Source organism: Molothrus ater, chromosome 3 (genome assembly GCF_012460135.2).
Source record: "Molothrus ater isolate BHLD 08-10-18 breed brown headed cowbird chromosome 3, BPBGC_Mater_1.1, whole genome shotgun sequence".
In the NCBI taxonomy this organism is placed as follows: Eukaryota; Metazoa; Chordata; class Aves; order Passeriformes; family Icteridae; genus Molothrus; species Molothrus ater.
The window spans coordinates 100,382,547-100,400,193 of NC_050480.2; the positions used below are offsets into that span (position 1 = coordinate 100,382,547).

General features: G+C 44.1%; 1 protein-coding gene across 1 annotated transcript in view; it reads right to left on the minus strand.

Moving 5' to 3' along the window:
• Positions 1-17,647, minus strand: part of BACH2 (BTB domain and CNC homolog 2) — a 182,311-nt gene that overhangs the window by 16,977 nt on the left and 147,687 nt on the right. The gene's annotated exons all lie outside the window — the stretch shown is intronic.

Here is a 17,647-nt window from a genome sequence, read left to right on the forward strand (position 1 = left end):
AGCTATCAAAAAAGTTGCTAAGCCACATAGCAAACTATAGATATTGTCTATTTTTGACAAAAATACTTCGACTACCACTAACCTCTCTTACACTTTTTTCTCCCAATGAGTATGAAACAAAGAGATTGGAAAAATTTATTCTTCATGAAGCAGCAAGAGGCTACTTCAGAACCACAACCCATCGTCAAGGGTTAAGGTTTCTGCACAAGAAAATTCACTGCTTTGGCTACAAGGTTGAGATTTGGAAGACCACAACTCAATTTCTCATTGCACCAACCAACTACTACATGACCCTGGTAAGCCCCTTCAGTCTCAATTCCCTGAGACTGAAGTTCTTGCCTTTCTTGCAAGTAGCACTCATTTATCTGAGTTCCCTGTGCTTTGCATACCAGGCAAAGGCCTCTAGATGGGATTCAGCACAGCCAACACCTGCACACCTGTGTGAGGTTGGGATGCATGGTCTGCAACCTCCTTCTGGATGCAGATGTCTCTGGTAGGCATCCCCAGCTCAGGTCCTTCGTTGAAAACAAACAAGAAGAGGAAGCACTGCTGTCTCCTTTTTTTTTGCAAAATGGCCTAAAGACAGAAGGGGATCCTAGAAAGTAGGAGACCAGGTTCCTTCCCCAGGCTGTGAGGATTGAAACTCCCATTTCCCAGCTCCTCAGGAGGGTATATTTGGGATTGTATGGGATACCCTGAAGGTATTGTTGCTTTTTTACTATTCTTCCAATTGAATTAATGCCACCGAGCAAAGAAGCTGCTCAAAAGGCTGGTGAGCCATCAGGCCATGAATTTGCAAAGGACTAATTCGTGATTAGAGTGTATCTGAGTGAATAATTTGGTTCATCTCAATGAAAAGCCTCTAAAGCCCTATACTGCCTCAGGAGCAGAGGTAGAGTTCACAGATTTTTATAGAAAATCCTGACTTCCACAAACAAGCCTTTGTTATTCATAGATCTGTACTTATGATGGCAGATTATGAAGACACCACAAGTGGTGCAGATTTTCATGGGGAGAAAAATATTTTAAAACACCTCTAAAATTGCTTCCAATAGCTATTCCATCCATAGTATTACTGCTCTATCTGCTATTTTAAGAAGCAGTGCATTTTCATGCACATACTTACACACTTGCACATTCCTGTTTAACAATACGCCTCTGGTATGGAATTGCCAAGATTTACAGCTGGCTATTAAACAAATCTCTGCTTTATCAGTGTTACACTTTCTGCCTATTTGTTAGATTATCAGCTCACTAAAGGCCTATCTGCATTTTATCTATGCAGCATGATTAACAAAATTGCTCGGGAACTTAATGAGCTACTCGCAGGCTGATGGTAAGATCTTCAGTGTGGGGGATTACATATTGCTGCATATCTTGTAAGCTCGGCAGCAGCGTGGGTCTGCAGGGACTGTGGAGCACAAACACAGCTCTCCTGACAGTGGTGCCACTCGGCCACTAGGTGGAATGGCTGGAAAGCAAATTAGAATAATTTTCTGTGCTGGGCCAGGGTTTCACCTGCCTGCCCGCCGCCCCAGCACAGGCGCTCTGCACAGCCTCGGGCTGACTCACACAACCCCACAGCAAGGCTGTCTCCCACGCTGACACAGGCTCTTGCTCCAGGTAAATCACCACGATACCAAACAGCAGCAAGGCAGCTGTTAGAGCGGCTCTGCTCCGGATGCATCGGAAGCAGAGCACGAGACTGTGCCGTGGGCTCCCCATGGTGCCCAGCAGATGCCTCAGGTGAGGGATGATGAAAACTCCGAGCAAATGTGTGCCTTGACTTCCTTTGGAGATATTACCCACTGACACAACCTTCACTCTCACAATCTTCAGATCCAAAGGGGGGAAGTTTCTTTTCAAGCACCCGGCACTTGTCATTGCCCTCAGGCAGAAATCTCTCTAGTGCCAATTCTTGAAACTGCACAAACAATAACTTTGGAAACAAACGGGTGCAAAGCTTGCTGCCAAGTGTGAAAGCCAGCGCAAGCTCTGCCGCCTGAAGCTGTCTAAATATTGATCCGGCTCCCGTGGCAGGTTCCCTGCCTCGGCCCCACCAGTTTTGGGACTGCTTGCATCTGATGCATTCTGGCAGGAAGGCTGGAATCGAGCCACTGGAGCGTGACTATGAACACCGCACATTGGCAAAGAAAAGCCTTTGAAGCTGCATGTACTACCACCACACAGGCATTTCTCTAGGAAGAGATAAGGACAGTCTTTTAAAATTATTTGATCTGACTGATGCATCCCAGTGAAAAAAGCTAGTGAAAACAAGTTGATCTACATTTGCAGAAGGAAAAAGATAATTTCTCTGCTATAACAGTCTTCATTTACACTTTGTTAGATGGGTAAACCCATGCCAGCAACAATCCCAGAATTTGGTTTTTTTTCTCTATTGAAAATAAGATGTGCAAGAGTTGTTTGCTTTTAAGCCTTATTTTCTGTATAAATTAATGTTTAAGCAGGCAGGTCAGTTTGTGGGAACCTCCACCAGGCACCCTGTCCAAGCTCATATGCCAAGTCACTACTTTCCTGCCTTTCAATCCTTTGCTTTATTCCAATTTCTTCTCATTTCTATTGTTTAAATGGAATTGACTGGCTACTAGAAAACCAGCCAGAGAAAAGGCAAAGCATACATATAAAACAATGCTCACACAGAGAGAAAAGCAAAGACCCTAGCTTCTTGGAGGCTTGATTTCTTTCCCTTATGTTTACTTGTTTGCTTCCCTTACATGCACTTGGAGCATGCCAAACAGCTCACCAAGACTAAGGACAAAGCACTTTATTTGTCTTGCTTCTGTCCCCATCAGGACTTGTATGCATTAGAACTGTCTAGTGCACAGAGGACACGGGTACTGCAGCCCTACCTAAGGCACCTGGCACACCTCCTTGCTCTACAGCAATCCAAGAGACCAAGTCCACCTGCAGCTCCTGCCTCTGCTGTGCTGCCACAGGAACACTGTGCTCAGTGTGCAGCAGGGAGGTCTGAGTCAATTCAGCGTCGTGATGATAACAAGGCTGACCACTGTTAAGGTGAGAGAAAACAACTTCTCCTGCCCTTTGTCTGCCTCTTGTCTTTCAGACTGAGCTGGGGGACCTTGAGAGTGTGTGCTATTGAGGAACAGGCTGGAAACAATGCAGTGATATGATCACCATCAAGAGATGTTAATCAGCATTAGCCATATTGAATTTACTGGCAAAACACAGACAGCAGCCCTGCAGAAAATAAGCACGCAAAGTCTATTTTAGTTCAGTTTGACATTGCTTTTCTCCTTACAGAGTCCTGGGGAGTGCGATGCTCTGGTTAGTCCTAATTGATTTAAGTGACCAGACTTCCACTACTTCCTTTGGGAGATCATTGCCAGACTCTACTTAAAACCTCCTCGTGAGGAAATATTTCCCTTATTTTTCCTCTATCATCTCTCATTACATTTCCTTGATGCATTCTGGGTAATGCTTTTTCCTTTTGGAGAAATAGCTGTATTGTTGTTAGACTCTCTGCCTTCCTTCCCTTTTTTGCTGGTCATTAATGAAAAACTGGCTAATTCAAGGAAAAGAGTATTGATAACTGTTGGATGGGAGAATAAGAAGCTGAGAAGACAGTCAGCAATAAATGCTAGTAAAGGAGGCAGCATTACAGATGCAAATAGAGCATTTTTAGCAAAGCATTCTTCTAGTTCTGGGCCTGTACTATTCTAAAATTAGGAGGAGGGTTAGCTCACTTTCACATTGGGAACACCATCTTTTTGTAAGGGACTTCTAGGTCAGAAATTCTATTTTAAACGCATCTGTACACACACAGGCACCGTGGGAGATGCAGCACTGTGGGTGAACTGGCTCTGGCTCCCTGCTGTATCCGTGTCCTCCGTGAGGGCTGCTCAGGCATGCCATGGAGGCCTCTGTGCTGCTCTGAACACACGGGACGTGGCCTGGGAGCACACATGGAGGGCTGACATTTCTGCCGATGGGCCGGGCTCTCTGTGCGCCGCAGAGTTCATCAGTGCACGCTCATTAGCGAGCTGCCCAGACTTCCAGATGTCTCAAAATCCCAGACAAATAGACAAAATCCTCCAATTCTGCACAGACAGTGTTTCTTATGGGGGGTGGGAAGGAAGGTTATTTCCAAAGGAAACATGGATGTCTGGTAACCCTGCTCGGAATGGCATCTGTATGAAAAGCTGCATCTGGAGCAGGGAAGGTCAACCCCTGCGAAATGCCAGCGAAGTCTGACTTCAATTTAAAGAGGGGAAAAGTGATTAAGGGCAAGAAAAGATCACTGTAAACATGTAGGAATGTAAAACTTGGCAAGGCAGTATCTAAAATGGAGCAAGGGAATGTTTACAGTAATCTGATGCAAACTAACATCAAGAACAGAGAAGAACTGTCTGGTTTGCTATGGGGCGCTATTGGCATTTGCAGCGAAAAGAAATTAAAATGTAGGGATTTTTTCCCCTGACTCTTAACCTAACAGTCAATTCAGAGCGGTCTTGGAAGGCTTTCCAGGGAAGATGATGGATACTTTATGTCTGGGTACTGCAAAGGAAAACTAACAAAGCGCAACCTTGTTCTGGAGAGCTGGGCTTTAATTTAGTAGACTTTTCCAGGGCTAATTTCTGTGTTAATGAGGGCACAGTGCCAATGATCTGCTAGGAAAGAGCAATAAAGTTCAACAGCAAATGCACATGCAATTGTTCCTTTCCAAATAAAGCATACCTGGGGCACATGCAAAGAATAAGCTCATTGGTGAGGGCGTGAGAGGGCAGAGCCCTCTCCTCCCCTCCAGGGATACAATGAAACCTGCAGAACATTAGTTGCTAAATCCTACTGAACTGGGGGTAATTTGGGTGGTGAGGCCTTCAGACCCACTGAGAATGCCCAAGTCCCAACAGAGCAGCGCAGGCGCATGTTATTATCTTTACACATTTGAGTAGATTTGTTGAAACTCAATAGGAGCACCATAGATTTGCTGTGAAGCATGCAAGCTACTTGTAGGTTAATGGTTTATATTTTTAGTATTTTGATTTTCAGGTTAAATTCATCAGCAGGCACCTAAGAACATTTAGAAACCCCTCATCTCTAATTTCCAATCATCAATTCAATTAAGCCATTTTGTAGGGAAGGAAGAAAGGAAGATTGAATCAAACCGCACATGCTGAATATCAAATCTCAAACTAGGTATTAAAACAACTGGATAGAAAAGAGGCAGAAAGGTAACTGTTTCTTGCAGAACTCCAAATGAATCAGTTCTTCACATATTGTTTCATATCAGGTCTACTGTGGTACCTGTTTTAGTGGCCTTTCAGCATTGCTGCTGCAGTCCAAAGGCACGTGTACAGCTTTTTAATCCATCTCAGCCCTGACGTTGTCTAATATGCCCAAGCATGTAGCCAACAAACCACCAACTTCTCACTCAGCCAGCGGGTTCCCAGCACTACAAGTTATATAATCAAACACATGCTAGAAAAATAGGAGATAAGATTAGTGACAGTTAACTGCTGCTATTTTTTTCCACAGCCTGAAGAAGGTCTCTGGGATTAAATATTAACTCTAATCTTATTTGCTAAAATTAGCACACAGTGTATTCTTTTTGTTCTACAGCCAATTGCAAGTATAGCACAGAAGTTATTTTCAGGGAGTAATCTGATAACCAAAATCAGTCACCAAAGCTGTTATTCCATTAAGAATTAAGAGACTTCCTGGTTATTTACTTGGTTATTTTTACCTGGGATGGTGAAGCCTGGATTTTTCCTAGCTTGAGCCTATTTGGTTTTGGAAAACTCTTTGGAAAAGATTTAAGTATATTACTAGGCTCAAACTGGTCAGTCACATGTGAAAAACCAACAGTGTTAAGACATCATGGTTTGTTCCTATACATGCACACAGGCAGGAATTGTTTTGAAACCATGATCCTTTTACATAAGGTGGGAACATGCAGGAGGCAGGAAAAAATCAGAAAGAGATGATAAACAGCAGAGTACTTTTGTAAGGCAATGCCACACCAGTATTTTATTGCATTTTCTGTCTTTAGTTTAACAGCATTTAAATGTTCTGTCACCAGCAGGTTGCAGATGTAGTTCCCTTATTTATTTGCTCATATGGCTGTGGAGCTCCTAAAATGAGTGATTACTCTTTAAAAATTCCACTTGGGTGAGAAGTTGGTTTTTTTGTCTTATGTAAGCTTTTAAACAACAAAGGAATGTACAAGATGCTGATGGAGAAGATCAACAAAAAGAGGCCTTTGTTTGCACTCTAAAACCATTTTTTAAATTAAGTAAATACCCTGCCAGCCCCAGTTTAACATTCTGCCTCTTCTGGTAGGGCATACAAATTTTGTGCAGAAGAGTGACAGTGACAGCATCGCCTCTCCCACATCACATCACACTTCAAGGGTGGGAGGCCACCACACCATCACCTCGCATTCTCTGAGCACGAATGCACACCAGGGAGCAGAGAAACTGGACACATAGCTCCTTTCTTTAGGAGGCCCATTACCCAATTATTTCAAAAGTCCCCCTGGAAAAACTACCATCTGCAAAGCCACACCCTGAGCTGGTCTAAGGGGTATCCTGGTGTCTTTCCAGTGCATCCTCCACAACAGCCTCTTGAGGCTGTCAGACTGAGAGCTTTAAGAAGATGCTTAACTGCCCTTAATGGTACTTTTACAGAAGATGCCACACTGGAAGTGCTTGTCCAACTTGCAATTTTGTGCTTTCCAAAGAAAAAACCCTACAAGTGCCACCCTCAGCCTTCCCCCCTGAAATCCCAGCTGTTGGCCAGACAACAAATTTACACTAGAAGCCCTGACTGTCTGTGTGAGAGTAGAGGGAAACCAAGTGACTCTCTGGCATAATGAACACATCCCGGGGCAGCACGAGCACTTCAAAGAGCCTCCTCCCTCGGCACCTGAAAGGGAAGGAGAGACCAGTATCCCTCAGTGCCCGCAGAGCATTCCAGTGTGGCAGGGGTGACTGCAGGAGGGCAGACGGGAGGGAGGAGCAGTCATTCAGCTAGGCTTGCCTGGAGGATGGGAAGCAATAATGGCAGACTGTGTCCAGTGCTCCGTGAGCGGTGCGCCAGCGCTGACGGCGGGGCCAGCAGCTCGGGATTGATTGCCGGGTGCAAGGATGGCGTAAGCAGCCCCTGGATCGATGACCACATCACTGGCTATGTCAGCACTCAGCCACACATGGCTCATGGGTGCAGGGTAAGAGCTGAGGCACCCATGCTTGGGTTTGTCTGAATCAAATTCACTGTGGCTGTAGCCCCAGCTTTGAAGCACTCTCAAAAACCCCAAGCCTTAAGTCGGAGGTCAGTAATGTCAGAGGAACAAAAGGGGAAAAGAGAATCAGAAGATGTCTAGGAAATTAAAAAAATAACCTAGAGTGTAGTAAAAGTAAAAATAATCTCTGATCCAACTGCAATGCTTATTTTAATCCACAACTTCTAGTTTTATTTTCTCACAGAGTTACTGAAGCCAAATTGAAATTCCTTCAACCTTTCAAAGGCGAGACTAGTTTCAAATCAACGAAAAGAATTTACTTTTGGAAATTGTGACAGTATCCCTGCACATTTTCTGCATCTCTGAAAATTCTGAGGAAAAGGCAATTTGTTGAATTTGCCACACTTCTTGGAATATACACCGTTTATTGAGAAGGAAGGTAGAAATCCACAGGCATAAGCTGCAGACACATCTCAGTGCAGGAAGCAGCAGGCATCTTAGCAAAGATCAATAAATACACTTGGATAACAGAAAGGCTATAGGATGGGAAGATGCAGTGCTCTTCCATAGCAGGGATGCACTGCCTGCATCACATCTACTCCAAACATCAGTCACTGTCAGATACACCCATTGGGCAGCCCTAGGTCTTACCATTATTCACAGCAGTCTTCTGAGCAAAAGGGGACATTTGCCTGCATGGCTCTCCTCTGGGCCACAGAGAAGCTCAGTCATGAGAAGTTGGGCAGCTCAGGAAGGCAGCTCTGTGCTGCCTTCCTCTGCCACCTCACAGCAGCACAACACCTTTGGCAAAACAGCTCTTGGACTGGAGGGGGAAACTTTAGCCCCTGCAAGCAAACCTGCCACATGACACTGCCAGAGCCCTTATTTTAAAATCTCACTTAGTAACCTGTTTTGAAGTCAAATACCATTTTATTATTTTTTCCTAACTAATTCTGGTGGCTTGGGGTATGTTGCTGATGTTGTCAACAACAGGTTGTCCACTGCACAACAAGAACACAGAAAACTCCAAGTTATGGCCAAGAGAGTACCTGCAGGCAAGCTTAGGTGAAAAGGCTTTGGGAGGAGGATTTTGGGGCTGCTAAGGTGAGACTCTGAGTGAAGGTGTTAAAAAGAAAATTAGAGATTAAGATGTTTCAAAGAACAGTCTCTCTAAAGGCACAACGTGGCCACAACATTACTCAATCAACAAAGCACACATAAATAACAGTGGCACTAAGTAGCAGTTTAAACACCAAGGCATGGACTGAAAGAGAAAGCAAAGGGAAACATGGCTATGACACCTGGCTGTTTCAAATACTTTTGTGTTTTTCAGTGCAAGGAGCATTTTAAGAAACCTGGAACACAGTAACAAAGGATGACACAAGAAGGTGGCTCAGCAGAAATGCTGCCTTTGCTCCTGGGTGCCTGTGCAGGCCATACTGAAACCAGTGGGGAAGAAACAAGCAGAAATGAACAGATTTTAACCAAAAAGCATCATCAGAATTAAAGTGCAACTGTAATTTAAAATTAAAATTAGTCCCACATTTTTGCAAAAGGAAAATTAAACTGACCCCAAGATTAAAAAAGAAAGAAAAACAAGAGGAAGTGTTAGCAGTAACGGGGGGGTGAGGAAGGAGTGGGAAAGCTTTCACAGAATATAAATTGTGAGAGGAGTCTGTGAAAGATCTAAGTGCATAACATGAGCCAAAGTGGGTAGAAAAAGGAAAAACAAAAGCAGTTTCAGAACTTTTAGAATAAAGAAAGAATCCTAGAAGCCTCCAAATTACATTAGGAAATATCAAAATAGGCAGAAAATAAAGATGCATGTAAGAATTTTGCTAATTCAGAGGGGTGCCTTAGAGGAGCGGTTCAGAGTTTCTGAAGCTGAAATTGATATACAAGTAAGCACAACAACACCAAAAAATTACCAAGACTTGTAAATTCACCAATGCTCCTCTTTCTCAGGAACGGCAGAATGTATTTATGCACACAAACTATGTAATAGCGTATTAAATACACAGTGCATTAAATACACTGTAATTACTTCATAAAAACAAGGAGTACTTCACAGCAAGGCACCTCACTGCAAGCCCCACGATTACACTCCATGCAGTGTAGGAGAGGAGGAAGCAGGCTCTGTCAGACATGATTTAAAAACCGCAAGGTTGCACTCTGAGAAGAGCACTAAGTGGGAAGGCAAAGGAGCTGGAGGAGAAGCAGGCTCAGGAGAGGGGCTGGGTAACTCCCAAAGCAGCTCATGGATGCCCTGGTTTCCACAGACAGAGCATCCATGCCTCTGGCACTGCCTGTCACCCTGTGCTGGCACAGCACAGCAGGTAAAATCACTGGCATCCTTACACTGGGGCAGCAGACAGTGCTGCCCAGCAAACACCATCACATTTTAAATCCAGAGATGCTCTTGCCAGGTTGTGGATGGAAATTAATGTAAAAGGCTTTACTATTGCACTTCATGAGGTAACCAAGCAATTACAGCTATTAATTGGTAGGCTGAAACCCTGTACAACTGACCCAGCTTCCTATTTTTAAAAGAAAACCTGCCAAATGCTGCATTTGTTCCAGTTTTCCTTCTCCTCCCCTGCCTTGCTGTTTAATTTCTGGTATTTGGATGTGCAATTCTTCTGCCATCACCTTGTTTTTGTTCTTGCACAGCTACAACAGATCTGAGGATTACGGTGGCTTTTGTTCCACTGCTTGGAACATTTCATCAATGACCTGCAATGCTGCTCAGCTCAGCAATGCAGATTTGCAAGGAGAACCAGCCACTGCTGAGCTGGCAAAGTTGGTTCCCTCCCATCCTCCACGAGGAGCAGTTAACTCTTCTCTCAGTGGCTCAAAAGGTTAACTAGGCTCTGTAAATCCCACCAGAAAAAAATTGTAGGCATTTGCCTTCTTGCTGAGATTTCATGTCTGCTATGAGTAAAAGGTAAATGGCTCTTTTAGTCCCTAAAGGAGTGCAGGCTTAGCAGGAGTGACCCATAGTAAAGAGGTCAAAGGGAGGGAAAGATGGGAAAGTTGGGCAACAGCATCCCAGTGCAGCCACGACCTTGTGCCCAGCTCTGGGCTGTCCCCAAGGAAATGGCTTTCCCCTTTCTGCTTCATACATGATATTTTTAAGATCTACCCAGAAATTAAAGAGTAGAAAATGCCATGTACTCTAGAAGCCCTAGAAAGACTTCACACAGTAAAATGACGGCATTTCCAGCTTGACTTCCTCAGAGGGTAGAGGGTGGGACTTTACAGCTATTTGTGTGTCTGTGTATGTGACTGCATATGCTCACGTGCACCCACGCATGCTAGTGTGAGAAAGAAACTAGATAACGTGAATGTGTGTGAAAGGGATTGAATTAGCCCCATCTGCTCCGAAAAGATCGTTTTTTCCTTGGATTTCTATTACCATCATACCATTGCCACACTGGAGTGATTCTAAAAGGCTACAGCTCTGGCAGCCAGCATCATTACAGCTGCTCAGATTATTAACAGCATAAATAAACTCTCAGAGACACTACTAAGAAATTATTAACTACAATTATCACTGTCTGATAAAATAACGAACAGCTAAGCGTTACTCTGCTGCCTCAGTCACCAGCCAGTATTTATGTGTGCTGTGAGCAATGAAAACCAGTTTATGTGCACACTGAAGCACTCTGGAATTGGTTCTTGCTACTTTATTTTGTTTTACTTATATTTTTCTAAAGATCAAGCAGCACAGGCTGAAGCTCTGTATTTGCAGAATTCAGTGCACCCTGCCTCCTCTCCCGCTGTATATAATCCCATTAATTCCAAGTGAACACAAAGCCATGCCTGTAGCCATGCACATGTCTGTTGGAGGAGGGAGATGGGCAGTGTGCAAGCTACCAGCAGCAACTCTAAAACCTCTTGATGGATTTTTACTCTTGGGCCTTGCTGGCTTTTTCCCTAGGTGAGGAGCAAGGGCCCACACGACATCAGTGCTGTGTTTGCTGCATGGATACTCCTTGCCTTCACCTTTTCCACTGGCCTGCACCACTTTGGCTTCCTGAGCTTGTTTTTCCTACCATTTCTCAGTGACACTCTTGAGTCATGTTCTTTCTTGAGTGCACTGGGAAGATTTGGCTTGGTTACTAATTAATATAAATTATTAATTCCCTTCAAGCTCTGGGGAAAAAAATTCTTAATCACATAGAGAGCAGGACGTGGGAGCAGGAGCCTCTTGTGCCGGGTCCCCAGGCTGGGCTCCAGCCCCAGCAACACCCTCCTTAGCAGCCATCTCATCTTCACTGTCTGCTGGAGTTCACCACAAAGAGGAGAAAGGAGCTGCCTGGTCCTGAAGCCACTCCCTGTGGGGCAGACACGGTGCTGAAACTCCAGCCTGGGCAGATAGTTCTTACAGCCCCAGGGCAGGAGAGCCTGCCCTCCCTCCCCCGAGGGGGACCCTGTGGGTCAGTGCCCACCCTGCCCTCCCACACCTTCCATGTGTTCCCAGGAAAGGAGGGTGATGGTGGCAGGGTGACACAGAAAGAACAGGCTCGTTACTGAGCTGAACACACACTCTGGGACCTGAGCAGGGGAGGCTGGTCCAGGGTGAGAGCATCTGTCAGACCCCTGGGGAAAGGGCCACATCCCTGCCAGGTATGAAGGAAAATGAGAAAGATGCTGGAGAGGGCACCTGCAACTAAATACAGGTAGAAAGGAAGGCAAAAACACAATGCTGAGTGAGAGAAAAGAGAAGGGGGCATTTTCTAAAACAGCATCCCTCAAACTAAGCCAAAAAAGCCATGCACTGTACCTTTAGTGTTTTTATCCCACTGCCTTTTTCGAATGTTTCTGCAGCATCTCATGCTCCCTGCCTGGTCTCTTTTTTCCCTCTGCAAGCCTTTTGTTCCACCAACCCCCACTCCAGTGCTTACTGCCAGCTCCCAGCAGCCACGGCGGGACCACTTTCCATTTGTGCACCCCGGGGCTCTGCTTGCCTGCACTGCTACAACAGGGACAGATGAAGAAAAGTGGGGTGCAGAGGCAGGAGGAAACCTCATCTTCGAGTGTCCCCCTCTGCCAGCTGTAAGGGAAGGAAGGACAGCAAGGAGGAGGTGACCTTCTCCCTCCACAGACACCACTGTGAGAATGAACCTCTGCTCCTGGGAGGGGAAGAGTGGAGCCACAACCCTCCTCACTATTTTCTCTCCAGCATCCCCCCTCTCTTCATTCTCAGCAATTGGCCTCTTCTGGCCACCAAAGCAGGTTAGCTGTGGCTTGGCCTGAATAAGTGACCTACATTAATTTTTCCTCTGTAATTAAAGTTGTCTTCTGTGAAACAATTTGCAAGAACTTTGGGAAAGAAAACAATTTATTGTGCCATACATGTTTTCAAATAAAAAATTGTTCTCTTCAAATTAACTTTGTCCCCCAAAAAGTCTCTATGGAAGGTAAAACACAGAGAATGGTAAAGGATCCGTTGAAGAAGAACTGAAGTTCATTTTAAATCAGTGTACCATGTACAAATGCTGTCTTACAAATAGGATTATTAAATTTAAACCTTAGATCTGTCAAGTTCCATTACTTCAAATGGAGCCTGTCATTTCTTGACTTCATTATAAATCAGGATTATATTACAATTTATGTTAGGTAAAGTCTCTGTTTCCACAGGAGATGGTGAAAAAAAAAAATTACACAGCAGTCAGTAAATAGAGCAAAGTCACCGTGCTGCTCTTGAAAGGCAAGAAGTCATCTTGCTAAATGAGGGTCCGAGCTGTCCTGTACCAAGACTGCTCCTAATAAATTAAAGACCTCTGGGAAAAGTGCTGAGCATACGCTGGATCTATTTTCAGCTTGCATCAGCAGCTGCTGCCCCTGGGATCGCATCTTTGCTCATACCCTACACCATATGTAATCACTCCAGTGCTGCAACCAGTAAGATAATGAAAGAGCATGGCATAAATCTATACTTGAGTGGAATGCTAAATGAGAAAAATAATACAAAAAAGGGGGAAATAAACCACATTTTCAAGTCATTAGGAAGAAAGACTTTGACATATGAAGTGTTGCAACCATTAATAGCACTTATCATATAGAGTGGAGACAAAGAGACAAATTAATCAAACTGACAGAACTGGGACATTTTATGCTAATGCAGGCTCCTGGGTTTTCGTTTGTATTCCTCTGTGTCTGGAAAACTGATACCATTACAGGGCAGGAAATTGCATGAATAACATGCAACAGATCATAAAAATTCGCACACCAAGTGCAGAAACACTGCCAAAAGCACTGTAAAAACAAGGCTAGAGACCTAAACAGAGGAGCTCCCAACAGCTAATGAATGCAAATAAGTACAGGAATATTTCCCATCCATGCATAACAATGAGACATAGGCTGTGACTCCAGAGTCTCCAATAGTGTAGGTAAAATAAAGCCTGGAGACAAACATGCAGAGAGCAGGGGGGAACTGCTGGCCAAGCCAGGGTCTGAATGTGTTTGCAGTATTGCAGCCAGCAGTTCAAAGCCACCGGGGAACTGGCACAGCCAAGTGTCGCCTCTGTCTGAAAGTACTGCTATGTTAGATTTAATTTAATGTTTCAGGTACAGGGAAGGAGGATGTGAGAGGAAACAGAACAGTCACAAAACAGCACATAATCACACAAACCAAAAATCCCCCTGCCCCTGTGCAAATGCACTGCACACTGTAAAACCCCCACAGATAAAGACATTTAAAACACAGAATGTGCTTGCTGTCCAAAGTCACAGCCATGTTGTAAGGGACAGGAAATGGTAAGAACTACAGGAATGCTGGGCAGGGCATGGTGTAATGCAGGATCTTGCCAAGGTTCCCTCCTTTGCTGTAGAGGCTTCTCAAGGACCTTTAAAAGCCCCTGACAAAGCAGAGCACTGCTGAAGTGCAGAGAACTCATCAGTCATATAAATTCCAAAGAACAAATGCTTTCACTTGACAGGCAGCCATTTCTCATTGTTGTTTTCTAAAAAAAGTGATGTTTCCCCCCTGTACAGTAGTTACCACACAAACCTAAAGCAAGGAACAATGCTGGGGGGGTAACAGCAGTAAAGCTGATACCTTTTGGAGCTGAGTCATTCCCAGCAGTGCTCTCACCTTCCCCAGAATAGAATGATATGCAGCTGATAGGATTGAGCAAGAGCATTTATGTGCCAATACTATGTGCATAAAGAGGGTGTGGAAATGCCAGCCTTCCTAGAGGCTGCTGCTTTCCCAAGTCCTTCCCACATTTGGTGCTGGAGAACCCCATATTCAGAGGTGGCAGGGCAGCAGCTGGCTCACCTCAGCAGGGATGGGCATGGGGAGCACACCAGACAGAGCCCAGCTCTCCATCACTCTCCAGCAGATCATTGTGGTGGTTTTATAGAGTTTTAGCCACGTGAACAGGGTTTATCCCCAAAACTCCTTCTGTCCCTTTGGTCACTACTAGAGTCCTAACAGGGTACTTGGCATTGTACCAAAAAAAGGGCATGCACACACCAAAGCAAGCTAGTCCAAAAGCTTTCTGAGGACAATGACAGAGTAACCTTTGTTCTAATGGGAGAAATCAGAAACAGGCATTCATCTTGTAAATACACACCCATCTGACAGATGGACAAGAGTTGCAATCTGCAAATGGAATTACTTTCTCCCTTATATGTAAAAAAAAAGATAGCACAGACAACTAATTACAGAAAGGCCTCATGAAACCCTTGGCTTTAAGAAAATAGTAGTCTTGGAATGAATTGGTCAAATAGTTACAACCACTTTGATTTCTTCTGATTTTTACAATAGACAAGACACCTTTGGAGTCTCTTGAGAGCACATATGACACCTGACCTTTTCTTTTCCTTTACCCAAATCAGAGCAGTTTGGGAAAAGAAAAGCCTAGATATAGTAAAATATCCATTCCTGAAAGAGAATAGAGAGGTCTTTACTACCACCTCATCATTCAACCAAGAGGCTGAAAGCACAAGTGACAAGAAAAGACCATAAATTCTCACAGCCTTTTAGCTATGCAATTCCTCTGCAGAAAAGCAGTTATAAAACCAAAATGTAACTTGGACAAATAATTCAGATTAAAACCATATCTGAGAACAAAAATGAGAGTGCAAGAGCAGGTGATACAAACAGTCTGGTTCTCCAAGGCTGGGATTGACCTGAAACCCTCTGCAGAGCAGTTTATGTCTGCAGTGCCTGTCTGCCCTACAGAGCTGCTTGCAGAGGTCCAGGGCAGCTCCTGCTAGGATCACCATGGCTGGGTACCACCAGCTGAAGACAAAGGCCAGAAATGTAATCACATGCTTGTCTTTAAAAATTTACTTATATATGCCCTCTCAACTGAGTTTTCCAATTGGAGAGTTCATGCATAATAGTGAAATAGAACCTGTAAGAGAAGGATGAGGCTCATCTTTAAAAAGAAGCAAAACTAAACCAAGCCTGAGGTAGCCCTTACTGGGTGTTCTTCTCAGTCCTCCAAATGCAAGATACACTGGAGACAGGGAAAAAAGCAATGGAAGTTAGTGATTTAAAGGCTTCTGCCACTACTGAAAGCGATGCTTTCTGCTTTTTGAATGCAGTGATGACTTTGCACATGTGAACAAGTTTCTTTGTAGAATGCCCCAGTGCTTCTGTATCTCAGGGACATCTCTTCATTCTTCACTTCCTTGGACAATGGTACAGATATTATGTGACCTCAATGGCTACTGCTTATATAAACTGGGCAAAAATGACAAGGAGAGATGGCTCTTACAAAAGACAGGCAACTCTTCAGTTTCTGTGCCCTGCATTTGACAAATCAATTCCAACATTTAAAACATACCCATTAAAATGTGGTTTGATGTGTTCAGTCTCCTGAAAACTAGCAAATTCAAGGAATAGACAGAAACTTCTTGCTTTGTTTTTATGTCCAAACAAAAGTGCCATATGCAGAAAGCCATCCACGGTACAACAAGAAAATCTGCAGTCAGACAAAAAAGAGTCTAAAAAATAGTTGAATTCAACAGGCAGATTGAATGGCTCAGACCTATCCACCTCAAGTCCAGCTTCCCCTTCCAGAAACAGAAATGAGCACTAGTCCTCTATGGAGATCAGAAGGGAAGTTGTCAGGTTTTGTCTCTCCACAGCTTTTTCCTGTCTTGAAAGCTTACTGGCTCCAACATTGTCCTTTGAAGGAAACAGGAAACAACTCAAACTTACTCTGTTTTTACTTGACCAGGAATCCTCTGACAGGCAAATTTTCTCTGAAGGCTGTCTGTGTATCTGAGGAAAGAGGTGGCTAGGCATGCTGTACTACTGCTCTGTGGTCAGAGATGGAAAGATATTTTGCTTTCAGAGTTGTTTAAGACTTGTTTCTTATTAGCTGCAGGACCTTGAAACAGAGAACCACAGGTCTGAATTTCAAAGGTAAGTGAAAACCCAAGACATTTCTCAGAACCAAAAGTTTTCTTTACGCAGTCAGAAATGTAGTCTCAGCCTCCTAGATGACAGTCTCAAAAATCCAGCACCACTTGATCAAAAGTATTTTTTCCAGAAACTAAGAACTGTACTGGTAAAGTCTTTTGATCTACTTTCTAAACCTTGAAACATTAACACAGACTGCACTCCCATCCATTCTGGGAACCTAAAGTAAGAGGTATATGCAGAGATGTGCGAATTTGGTCCTATCATAACTCAAAGCAAGCAAATTTCAAGCAGAGCATTACCATGCGTTTCAAGTACAATACACTGGATGCCCACATGTCTTTGAACTGTTCAGGTCCCTTTCTGGGCCAATTAATTTATTTAGATGGTCTCCTTTCTCTTTTACTACCCCCATAAACTCACCTCAGCCCTGTCCTTGGGAAGTACATCTGACACTGCAGGAACAGAAGGAAGCCCTGAGAACACAACAGCACCCATGAATCCATCCTGGCTCACACTTGCCAAATCTCTCTGCTATCCTTACAGTAAGTTTGCACACTTCCATTTTTCTGAAATGTTGCTCTGAAATGATGAGCAGCTGCTGCAGAAAATGATGTGGACCAGGTGCAATATATACTCAACTAAATATGGTTCCTTCAACACTAAAAGAAAGATGGCCTGTTTCTGATGTCCTGAAAACCTCCAGCTCCCATTTGCCAAGAATGGTCAGCTCTCTTTGGAAGAGATTAAGTCTTGCTAGGAACCTGCTTGCCTGTTGTTTGGGATATATGGGATGGTCTGCAACTGCTGTCACTTAAGCAAAATTTCCTATTTAAGCTACCTCTAAGTGCTCTGGCCTCCTGGTGAGGGACAGGAAGCCTGTAGCAATTCACAGGCTCATCCTGATCTGCCCCATGCCTGCAACCCTGCTTTCCTCTTGGATGTGTAGTTTCAGCAGCTGTTGTCAATGGCAGTGCACAGGAGTCAGGAGTGATGCAGGAAGAACAGGCAGAGGACACCATCTGTCACTCAGGACCAGT